We start from the raw sequence: 13,115 nt of genomic DNA, 5'->3' as shown, positions 1-13,115 counted from the left end.
TGTGTTTACCCAAACATGGATTTACATGCAGTGCAATGATAACAATATTTACATTTATCTGTGATATCCTAAAACTTGCTGTGATTTCCTGCATCTTGCTTTAGACACAGGAAATATAACGGCAAGTCTAATTAACCATCCTGTGCCTTCAGGTGTTGGACCCACACACAGCAAAAGGTCTAATTAACATGAGATTAACATGGGTCCTTTCTTCAGACATTTGCAGAATACACATTCCCAAATAAAACTTTCAAACCCCTAAACAAGTCATTTCCCTACCAAAATACACAATAGACTTCTTCAACAAAGGCTTATTGCATCAGGTATATACCTCAGAAATAATGCATTTCCTCTAGCAAAGTTAAAACACAAAATTAATATCCTCCCCTGGTCTCAGAAATAAAGATATTTCCTTTACCAACATACACACACAATATCAAAAATAAGTATATTTGCAATTATATAAATAAGTGCCCTGCACTATTTCCTTTAAATAAATTTATACCATAAGTTATTTACAAGTGATCCAGTCATAAGCATAAAATAAGTTCTTAAAAAACACTTTTTCTTTCAATAGCCTGTAATTAAATAAAATGCGCTCCAATTCCTTTGTTTACTACGTTACTGCAATGCAATAATTCAATGGGAATTCTTATAGTATGCAATCCAATGACATTCTGTAATCCAAAAAGGAAAACCAAACTAGATTTTATTAGTTTAATACCATGGGAAATGTCCTTAATTTGTAATACAAAACAGAAAGTGAACCAGATCTTGTTCTTTAAACCCAAGGGGTAATCCATGGGAAAATCTTCTTTCTTTTAGTCCATGAGAAATTAAAGAACCCATAACAGATGACTCAAACTTCTCCTCTTGGAGCCCCACATTAGCCACAGGAAGGTGAGTCAAAGTGGCTCCCTGCTTTTATCACACATAAGTAGAAATTAATTGAATCTCTATTGATGTGAAACAAAAACAATTGCCAGTGCTGTTCAGCTGTATTGATGTTTTTGGCCCATTAATTTATATTGCCTGTTAAATTCAGTGGAGATTCTACATGCAGGGCACAATTCCATTGAAATGAATGGACGGTAGGAATGGATGTGCCATAGAAATCAATGTGAAAAATACAGCACAGCGCTGGTGAAATGGCATGTATAAACCTCTGGGAGGAGCTTCATTTAAGATATTACATATTCTGCTTAACATATTCTTCTATACTAATTTTACACATAATATAAAACATTTTAGCATAGGGGGGGTGTATCTTAATGTGATGTGGGTGGGGTGTGATATATTAATTTCATAATAGGGTGAGAGTGGGGATGCTAATCATTTAAATATGGGTGGGAGCTTTAAATTTATTGGTGGGTGATGGTGGGGATATTTATTTGTTGGCGCAGACTATTTCATTTAATAGTGAGGTTGTGGCGGACCTATTCATTTAGGGTGGGATGATGGGACTGTTAATTTAATGCTGGTGTGATTTGGGTGCAAATAATTGAATGTGTGACTTACTAGCTGAGAGGAGAAGGATAGCTATTTCTTAAAAGTGAATACTAATTATTTAATAATTAGCAGCAAATAGGTTTATTTATTAATTGTAAGTACTATTAATTTAATGGGGTTTTTTCGGGTGGGGGGGTAGGTCTTTTTATTAAAAGTGAATGCCATTAATGTACTGTCCAGGTTGGTAGCTGGGAGTAGTTGCTGGGAGGCCTACTTATTAAACGAGAGTGCTTTCATATAATGTCAGGCTGCTTTGGGGGAGGCAGGCTTATAGTGTTCACTCATCACTGGGCTTTCTATATCTCATATAGCTGACCTTTTTCCATACAGGGACCCAATATTCCGGAATCCAGACAAGCAGCAACTGAGCTTAGGACACGAGCAGCAGCAACAAGTTGTGAAAGCAGCAAGAACAGGTAGGAGAGAGCCGGACAGTCTGCCAACTGTCCTGATTCTGTTGGGTCAGTTCCGATTTTGGGGACTAATCCACTCAGTCAGGACTTCGTAACTGTAGGGACAGTTGGGAAGTGCATGCACCTAAAAGTAGTGCATGCAGCATTGCCTGTGTATATGGTAGGAATAAGAAGAGTTGGAGAGCAGCCTAGCACTGTCTAAAATGATGACCACACCCCAATGCATGCTGGTCATACCCTCTGGAGGCATGGTGATCAAACTGCCATTAATGTGGTGACGTATCAGGATCATTCTGCCACCTCTTCTGGGAATGGAGGGAGCACAGGAGAGAGAATTAGTGGGCAAGATCTATATCTATTTCAGTTGCTGAAGGGTTGGTGCAAGGTCTGTGCTGATAATGATCTTGCTAGTGTTGAAAAAAGCTAATAAATCAATAAACGAAAAAGTGTTCCCAGCAGTAGCGCTCATAGCCTAGGCTGGTATTGGCGAATTTGGTGCAGGGGGAAACTAACACACAAACATTGTAAAAAAAAAGACTTTATTAAGAAAATAACATGCCCACACACCCATGTCCCTCATTTACAACTTTATTGGTCATCTAAATCCTGGGGGGGTTTGTCATCTTCTCAAAACGAATGTCGGTGACAAAAAAACCCTATATAGATGATGACAACATGTTCCTTGTTAAGGACCAATGCTACTGAAATGATGGATGGCCTGTCAGCGTCATATCAATATAGAGAGGCTGACATTTTTCAGCCTGAAAGTTTGAATTCAAAATAAAATTAAGGAGAAATCCATCCTGTCTCCTAAGACCGCTACCTTCACTATCAATTTCACTTTGTTGGATAGAGACTATGCTAATTTCCCTCATAAATTTTGAGTATATTAAGTTTTCTCCTACACTTCTCAATGGTATTAAAATCCCATGTATCCCACCAAACCAGATGTGATACTATCTTTGGTATTAACTCTATGAATGTAAGGTTCGTAAGATATGGTATGTTTCCATTCAGAAGGTCATGCTGATGAAAACCAGATGTGCTGGAGATAACCACTGCTACAAAACATTCCATCTATATACAGTTAAGAAGTGAGATTGGACACCTCTTCCCATTGCCCACCAATGCACTATTGCCCTGGAACAAAAAATTGCTGTCGCACATCCAAGTCATCTCTTATAGACCCCTCAATGATGCAGAGCTCTTACTTGTGGAAATGGAATATTTTGATTCGACTATGGTGTGAAGTATTTGAAAAATGTACCCGAATCTTTTATACTTTTAGGTTATATATTTTGTGAAGTGGTATATTCGTATTGGCCGTTCAGGCATATATATTTTAGCGACAAAACCTATACCTTGTGATTTATAGTCTGGAGTGGTTTCCTTGGGAACAATATGTTAATTAAGACATTCTGATTGGATGGAAGGAAGTTAAAAGGAAGACGAGTTGACTGTGACCACATTGCCTTAAAAAAAGATTTACCAAATTGAAAGGCGTCGGCAGGGGGTGGTTACCAACGGAGAGACACGGACTCATGAGTGTTTGGTCTCGGTCGGACAGCAACGCCGTGTGGATTTTATTCAGCTGGCTCCTGATCGTATGAGAAGGTGTAAAGTAAAATCCTACGTGCCTGTGTTTAATCTGAATGGGGTAAGAGTCCAACCTCATAGAGGACGTATCCCGCTGTTTGTTTTATATGAGGGAAGAAATATTTTCTGGAAAGTTTTTATGTGTTTTTAAATGGTGGTTATTAAATACATTTTTATTTGGGATAATACACCATTGTTGGCTTCTATTCTTCTTCCTTGTTTGGCATTTATGACAAGGCTGTATGTCAAGAGGAGAAACGTGACATAATAAAAGGGAGGTTTATATGGGTTCCGGATGTCTATATCAACCACTGTTTGAGAATCATTTATGTAAGTGCATATCCAAAACGGATGTTTTTTACTCACGGGGTGTCTGTATAAACATAAGATCACCTATATTGATATCCACTGGTGTAAGGAGTTGTCTGATTTTTTGATAGACATCATAATGACACACTCTGTTTTGTGATCTCTTTTATGTGCACGAAATTGGATGAAACATCTATTGAGATACTCCTCTGGATATTTGGAGGGGAGAAAGAACGTGTCTCTGTATGTACTTTGAAGTTTCAACATTCAACATTTCCATTTTGTTATATTTAAGGAGAATATTATCTCTCATTCTGGGACGTATGGACAATAGAGTATGAACATTGTATTGTGACCATAGTATTTTGTAATTGGAGGGTTAGCGCTGTACCTGTTTTCCATATTGTGCTTGATTTGAATTATAACATACTTGGGTGAATGTATGTAGGATAAGAGGTGGCTGTTTCCTTATATCAGCGCGGACAAAGCTGAATAATATTTTATAATCTGATTTTTTCCATCTGTTGTAATGTCTGCAGCAGATAAAATGTTTAGATATAGGGACAAACGTCAGTCCCAACTAAATTGGGTATTCAAAGGTCTGGATAATTTGGATAATTTTGATTTTTTTTGAGGATGATTTGGAGGGAATTATGACCAGATTGGAAAGGAAATTAATTAAGGAGAGTAAACTGTGGTGGGAGATTGCTATGTTGGAGAAATACTTAGCAGAGAATCTAATCCTTAGAGGTTTAAGAATCGTTAAAGGACCAACCCTAAAGACCGACTCACGGGAATTTATGGAGAAGTGGCAGAGAATTTTAGAAAATTGTTTATTGTCTTTGATAGAATTGTTGGTGAATGAAAGGAGGAAAGATCTAATGACAACTAGTCAGGAAATTGAGGTATTAAAGTCTTTAATTTCCCCATTTGGTGAGTTAGAGGAGTATAAAGAGTTGGAAGAATTATCTATTGTGAAACTTAGGAAACAGGAGAAAATTATTCAGGGAAAAAAACAGAAAAAATATTTAAGAGATAAACAAGATTTTCAGGTAGGGAGAACATTCCCAGTCTCAGTGAATTTTAGGAGAGACACTAAATTAGAGAAAACTAAGAAGGAAAAAAAACAGGGAAGAAATAAACAGGAAAATGAGAATCAGAAAGAGGATCAGAAAGAAAATAGACCCCGGGAGAACAAATACAAGGGGAGAAGGTCTTCAGAGGATAGAAACATCCGGTTTGAGAAAGATAGGGGAGAAGAATATAATTTTTGGGAAAAAAAGAAGGAGAAATTATGATTTTGATAGAAATAGATGGGAAAGGAAAATGGATAATAGAAGGGATCCCACCCCTAGGAAATATACAGAGAGGAGGAGGGACAGACGAAGGGACCAGGAAAAACAGGATTTTTTTTTAGGAAGATCCAAATATTAAATAAACAAGTTAACCATAAAAGAAAAAGGGGGAATAGGGGGTGTGTGAATCATAAGGTTAGAAGCAAAAGGATTAAAAATTGTGAGGAATTAATAAAAAACAAGAACTACATGAAAGAAGATGAGAAATCTATTATTGGGAAGGGTGTTAAAATATACAATCTTAGCACACACAAATTATCTAAGGAGGAAGAATGTGTATTACAAAGAGGGATTAAATTTGCCCCTTCGAGTAAACCTGATGATTTTGAAATATTCATAGACCTCCAAAAATTTGTGAGGAAGATAGCCCTTTAGAAGTTCTTTAAAAAGAATAATAAGGGTACACCAGTGGGCAAGGAAAAAGAAACGATTATATTTAAACCTAAATCTACCTTTTTCCCCACATTCTGCAAGGGCCACATGATGGAAACTTTTGAAAAACTTGTAAAAGATGATTTAAAAACAATTAAATTGAAAAAGGGGAAACGAGGATTGAATTTGAATAAAAAGGAACGAATAGCACTGAAGGAATTAAAAGAAAATAAGTCTATAATCGTGAAACCAGCGGACAAAGGGGGAGTGTAGTTATTCAAGGGAAGGATCAGTATAATGAAGAGATAATGAGACAATTGGGAGATACCAACACCTGTAAAACTCTAAAAGGAGACCCTTCTATCCAAATTGAGGCTAAGCTAAAAAGCCTGTTGAACAAATATATGGAGGAAGGAGTCATATCAAAAGAAATTAGAGATTTTGTTGTTGTTTTAAATCCCTCAATTCCTGTATTTTATACCCTCCCCAAGATACATAAGAATATCTCCCAGCCGCCGGGTAGACCTATTGTCGCTGGTACGGAATCAATAACATCAAACCTCTCTCAGTATATAGATCATCATTTGCAGGGATGCATGAATCTTATTCCATCATATCTGAGAGACACAATGGATATACTTAATAAATTAAGTAATATCACTTGGGAGAATGATTATACGCTGGTTACAGCAGACGTCAGCTCCCTGTACACTATTATAAACCACAACCAGGGGAAGGAAGCTGTTCTATACTTTTTAAACCAAACCACTATGTCAGAAGGTTTAAAAAACTTCCTAATTTATGGCATAATGTTTATTCTTAATAACAACTTTTTTTGGTATTCTGACCAATTCTATTTACAACTAAAGGGAACGGCCATGGGAACCAGATTTGCTCCGTGCTATGCCAATATGTTTATGGGGTGGTGGGAGGAAAACATCATCCACGGAAACCCTGAGCACGGAGCAGGTCTGATTTCCTGGTATAGATTCATTGATGATATCTTTTTCATTTGGCGAGGAGATAGTACCTCATTGACCAATTTCTGCAATTAATTGAATACCAATGAATATAACATTCAACTTACCTTTGACATTAGTCATCAGAGTGTACACTTTCTGGATTTATGTATATATATAGAACATGGGAAGTTGAACACCAAAGATTATAGTAAACCCACTGACTCAAACTCTTTCATTTCGATGGATAGCAACCATTACGAAAAATGGCTTGAAAATATTCCCACGGGGCAATTTCAGAGAGTAAGACGTAATTGCACCGAAGTTGATATATATAAAGAACATGCCCAGAACTTAAAAAAAACAGTTTTTGGAGAGAGGGTATGAAGATAGTCATTTGGAATGTATGATTGATAAGATCCAAAATATGAAAAGGGAAAATTTACTTATACCCAAGTCTAACCGGAAAAGTCTAGAAATGAATCCTTTAGGAAAAGAGGCGGGCATTCCTTTTATCACGAAATATAACACTCATTATAAGGATGTAGAAAAGATTATAAAAAAAACATTGGCCTCTTCTAAGGAATGATCCAGATTTGGGAGATATTGTATCCAAATATCCACATTTCATATATAGGAGAGCTACTACCTTGAAAGATGTTTTAGTGAAAAGTGTAAGTTCTAAACCTATGAAAGAACACATCAAATCAAAAGGTTTTTATAGGTGTGGGATATGTGCTACTTGTAAAAATATGAAATCAAAGATTACCAAACAGGTGGAAATCAAATCCAGCTCCACAGGCTTGGTTTACAATATAGAGGATTTCATTACATGCAACACGAAAAATTGCATATATTTAGTGGAATGTGGATGCGGTAAGCAATATATCGGTAGGACTGGACGTAAATTGAAAGATCGATGGGGAGAGCATATTCGTAATATTAAAAAAAGGATTCGAATTGCACTCATTGTCATTGCACTGTAAAAAAGAGCATGGGTGTGATATTTCCTGCATAAAGTATTTTTGTGGTCTGAAAAAAGTTTGGGGAGATTGGAGAAAAAAGGACTCAAAAACCGAACTTGCAAAAGCAGAGATGAAACTAATTTATTCAATGGGAACTTTGATGCCCAATGGTCTAAATTTAGATTTTGAAGTTAAGTGGTTTTTGTAAGTTATGTGTTGAATGATGTAGATTTTCATGTTTCCTTATTTCGTTATGAAAGGGATACTATATGAAGGGGGAGCGGAAGAAAAATATTATTCCTATGATTATAGTGAATATATTCCTGAAACCCATTGGTCTTAAAAGGAAATGGGGCATTTTTACATAATTATGGACAAAGTATATATAAGATGTAATGGAATATTTTTACTTAACTATGGTGTGAAGTATATGAGAAGTATACCCGATTCTTTAACATTACAGATCCCTTTTTTATGTACCTGGTTAAGTGGTATGCCCGTTGTTGCCGTTTGGGCACATATATTGTAGTGATAAAATCTATACTTTGCGAAGGAAATCTCCCCCAGTAATATGGGGAATATATCCCCGACACTTACCGGTCTTAATGGGGTAATTGACAACTATGAATTGGGGCTTTCTTATATAACCATGGAGTAAGCACATATAAGATGAAATGGAATATTTTGATTCGACTATGGTGTGAAGTATTTGAAAAATGTACCCAAATCTTTTATACTTTTAGGTTATATATTTCGTGAAGTGGTATGTTCGTTTTGGCCGTTTAGGCATATATATTTTAGCAACAAAACCTATACCTTGTGATTTAAAGTCCGAAGTGGTTTCCTTGGGAACAATATGTTAATTAAGACATTCTGATTGGATGGAAGGAAGTTAAAAGGAAGACGAGTTGACTTTGACCGCATTGCCTTGATAAAGATTTACCAAATTGAAACGCGTCGGCAGGGGGGCGGTTACCAACGGAGAGACACGGACTCATGAGTGTTTGGTCTCGGTCGGACAGCAACGGCGTGTGGATTTTATCCAGCTGGCTACTGATCGTATGAGAAGGTGTAAAGTAAAATCCTACGTGCCTGTGTTTAATCTGAATGGGGTAAGAATCCAACCTCATAGAGCACGTATCCCGTCTGTTTGTTTTATATGAGGGAAGAAATATTTTCTGGAAAGTTTTTATGTGTTTTTAAATGGTTATTTAATACATTTTTATTTGGGATAATACACCATTGTTGGCTTCTATTCTTCTTCCTTTTTTGGCATTTATGACAAGGCTGTATGTCAAGAGGAGAAACGTGACATAATAGAAGGGACGTTTATATGAGTTCCGGATGTCTATATCAACCACTGTTTGAGAATCGTTTATGTAAGTGCATATCCAAAACGGATGTTTTTTTACTCACGGGGTGTCTGTATAAACATAAGATCACCTATATTGATATCCACTGGTTAAGGCGTTGTCTGATTTTTTGATAGACATCATAATGACACACTCTGTTTTGTGATCTCTTTTATGTGCACGAAATTGGATGAAACATCTATTGAGATACTCCTCTGGATATTTGGAGGGGAGAAAGAACATGTCTCTGTATGTACTTTGAAGTTTCAGCATTCAACATTTCCATTTTGTTATATTTAAGGAGAATATTATCTCTCATTCTGGGACTTATGGACAATAGAGTATGAACATTGTATTGTGACCATAGTATTTTGTAATTGGAGGGTTAGCGCCGTACCTGTTTTCCATATTGTGCTTGATTTGAATTATAACATACTTGGGTGGATGTATGTAGGATAAGAGATGGCTGCTTCCTTATATCAGCGCGGACAAAGCCGAATAATATTTTATAGAGCTCTTACTTTGTTTGCATTCAATTACAATCGATAAAAAAACAACCCCGTTGGCATTACCCAGCATGCCAAAACCAGGTGACCAGTAAGTGACTGGAGATTCTTAAATGTGACCTTCTTGGAACTTTTGAATCTATTCACCAATTTTCTCAGATCTTGCAGCTTGTCTTCCATCACACCATTGCCTCAATACCCAAGAAAGCAATTCTTAAATTTGGGCCCTAACTCTTATTCTGGGCAACATATCAACCATTGGAAGATCGATAATAAGTGCAGGGTAATCTGTGGTTTGGACAAGTTTAAGAAGAAACCATCCAGTTAGAAAAACTCACTTTCCACCTGTGCTTCTACATGTCCATATAGTACTGAGCCTGAACTTGACAGCAGGTGGAAGCATTCATGATGAATGAGCATGAGATAAAAAGCTGACTCAATGTAATAATAAATATCCCCTAACCCAGGCACCTCTCTAAAAGCTTACACTTTGTCAAAAGACACATACTGGCAGGGCCATCTTAACAACATTATGGGCCCCCGGGCAAAGCAGTGCACTGGGGCCCCTAGATATAGATATAGATATAGATATAGATATATAGATGTATACAGATACAGATACAGATAACGATATAAATATATAGAGATAGAGATAGAAAGATGTACTTGCTCAGTGACCCTTGTAGGTTTTTTTTGCAGGTTTTTTTCTTATGCAGAATTATTTATTCTCATTAAGAGCCGTGCCTATGGGGCCCCCTTCCCCGTGGGGCCCCTGGGCAGCTGACCATCGTGCCCAATGGAAAAGATGGCCCTGCATACTGGAACTTTTCCCCTTTAAGCCTTATTAATTAACAATGGTCACAATTCTTGTTCCAAAGTTGTTTTGATATTGTTCCTTAGGCCAAAATGATGGTTTTGATATGAGCAGGTGAATGCATGCTACCAATTCATCGCTGGTTCCTGCTCCTCTTGACTCATTTTAAGTTCTTTTGTTCTTAGGGCCTGCTGGGCGTCGTGGGCTGTGCTTTGACGTCTACAGAAAATACAGAGTGCTCTTGGCATGAATTTAATGGAACACCTGTTACGGTATTGTCTTTGTTATCTTTACCATGAATATAAACAAAGCATTAAGGAAAATATAAACTGTTTATAATTATTCAGACTTTGTGGATCATTAGTAGATGCTTTTACCATCATTAGTAGATGCTTTTAGCAAGTCTACAGTAAATGTAGTTGAATAACAACAATTAAGTATGTGAAACACATTTGGATGAGCACAAGTCTGTAATTAAAATATATAATCAATATAATTCAGTCTAGTAGAGATTAATAGTCTAAATTTCTTTCTACACTGTGAACCTGAATTTTGCTCATATTTGTATTAACACGAGTGGGACCTGTCCAACTACATTTTTGATCAAGTTTCTTGGAACCCTATTTACTTGAAAGAGAACATTCTGTCCCAGACAGACTTCCTGCAGTCGGTACAGCAGTCGAGCTGTGAGTCAAAGTTGAAGCTGGCCTGGGACTGATCTCTTAACTCTGACAACCCAACTCGCAGGGCCGGCTCTACCATTAGGTGACCTGAATCAGTTGCTGCTGCTGCTCATCCATCACATCCCAGTTCCATACTCCCAGTCTGACTGTTAGGGCTCACGCCCCAGGTATCAACTCCTAGAAGCGCTTCAGAGGTCTTCGCCTATAGCAGCCGCCTTTCCCGTAGAGCTATATGCACTCACAGGTACTCGGATGCCCCCAGGTCTTGTTCTCTAGTAGTAGGAGCTGATAATCGGAGAACGTAGCTCATGTGTTTAACAAAGAGGCGGAGTGACGGACCAGGCAAAGGTTTCAGGGTCACAGGCAATTCAGCGGCGTCAGTATCCAGGCAAAGGGTCAGGGTCACAGGCAAATCAACAGCGTCAGTAACCAGGCAAGGGGTCAGCAACGGTAATCACGATAACAGGAGCAGCAGCACAGCAGGAGAAGTATGCAAGGAAGCAGGGACTATAACCGGCAGGGAGGCTTGGCCCTCCCTGCTTAATATACAGGCAACAGCCAATGATATACATAGGCACAGCAGGAATCATCAGCCACAGGGGGCTGATGATTAATTGCCCAATTGCGCATGCGCCCGGCTGCCCTGGATGCCGGGACGCGTCGCTATCACAAGAGAGCGTCCCGACCGTTGCCTTGGCAATGGCTGGGACAAACCAGAAGTGACGTCATGACGACGGCCAGGACACTGAGCCAAAGCAGGGAGCGAGTCGCGGCGGTGCCCGGAGTCACCGCGGCTCATGACACTAACACAGCGGATAGCAGCACTGACATTTCCCAATTCTGCCGGGTAGTGCACGTTATTCCCAACCTGTAAATGTTGACAGTTAACCTGCTGACATGAAATCATGTCCGGCGGCTATACCACAGATCTGGCAGCATTGGTCTTTTAATATCAGCATTGTGATTGGCGACATTGTGAATGTCGCCAATCACACTTACGACATTGTCCACCTGTCTAGACAATGCAAGTGTCGTCATTTAGCCTGCAGACTTTTTCTTGTTGGAATAATGACTGCCACCGATACTGCCCCCCCCGTCACCACACTTGCACAACACAGGTGAGAAGCAGTGGAAAGGGGCAACCATTTCTGAGACGGAAGCCGCAGTATAGATTGCTTACTATACAGTGCACAAAGTATCGGTGGTAGTCATTTTTTCAGTAACACAAGTTAGAGCAATGTGACAATTGCTATGACAGCGACAAGAAGTAAATCTAGAATTACTATATAATAGGCATACCACATTGTCCACAGGTTATATGGGTGGTACATGTAAATTTTGACTGTGTAAAATCTCTCCACTAATAATGACGTCACTTATAATGGACAGAGAGAGATAGACGTTTCTAAGGCGGCTGTATAATGTAATCCAGGGAGCAGGTCCGACCATTGCCACCTTCAAACTGGCAATCTTACTCTGTCCATTAGAAGTAGAGATGTGCGGGCTCGGTTCCCCAAGATCCGAATCCTACCGAATTTAGGGTATCCGAGTACCGAGCCGAGCACGCTCGGTACTCTCCCGCCCATTCGGATTCGAAATCGAGGCAAAACGTCATTGTGATGTATTCGTTTTTCTGAGCTCGGTTCTCGCGAGATTTGAAAAGCATAAATACCAGCCTCCACAGCAATCCATCGCCATTTGACAGAGGGAGAGAACAGGGTTAGGTTACACTGGCTAGATCAGCGCAGGGACAGTGATTGATTGTATTCAATAACATTGTAATTAGTTGTTACAGCAGTAAGAGGAGAAGAGAGGAGGGTTTTTGTTCAGTTTCTGGCACTCCAAGAGCTGTTGGGGTGTCCCCCATTCTTTTGCAGAAATTTATCTGGCTGTCAAAAAAGTCCTATTTTGCAGCAGTGGCAAAAAAAATATATTTAGCACTCCCATTTGTTTTTGGGGTGTCCCCCATTCTTTTGAAGAAATTTATCTGGCTGTCCAAAAAGTCCTATTTTGCAGCAGTGCCAAAAAATAATATTTAGCACTCAAGTGCTTTTGGGCTGTGCCCCATTCTTTTGCATTAATATTTCTGGCTGTTAAAAGTCCTGTTTGTCAGCAGTCTAAAAAAATTATATTTAGCACTCCCAAGTGCTTTTGGGGTGTCCCCCATTCTTTTGCATTCATTTTTCTGGCTGTCAAAAGTCATATTTGTTAGCAGTATCTAAAACAATTTGTAGCACTACAAGAGCTTTGGCCTCAAAATGGATTCAAAGCAGTCCACATAT

Source organism: Mixophyes fleayi, chromosome 8 (genome assembly GCF_038048845.1).
Source record: "Mixophyes fleayi isolate aMixFle1 chromosome 8, aMixFle1.hap1, whole genome shotgun sequence".
Lineage (NCBI taxonomy): Eukaryota > Metazoa > Chordata > Amphibia > Anura > Limnodynastidae > Mixophyes > Mixophyes fleayi.
Note: the sequence above shows the minus strand (reverse complement) of the source record.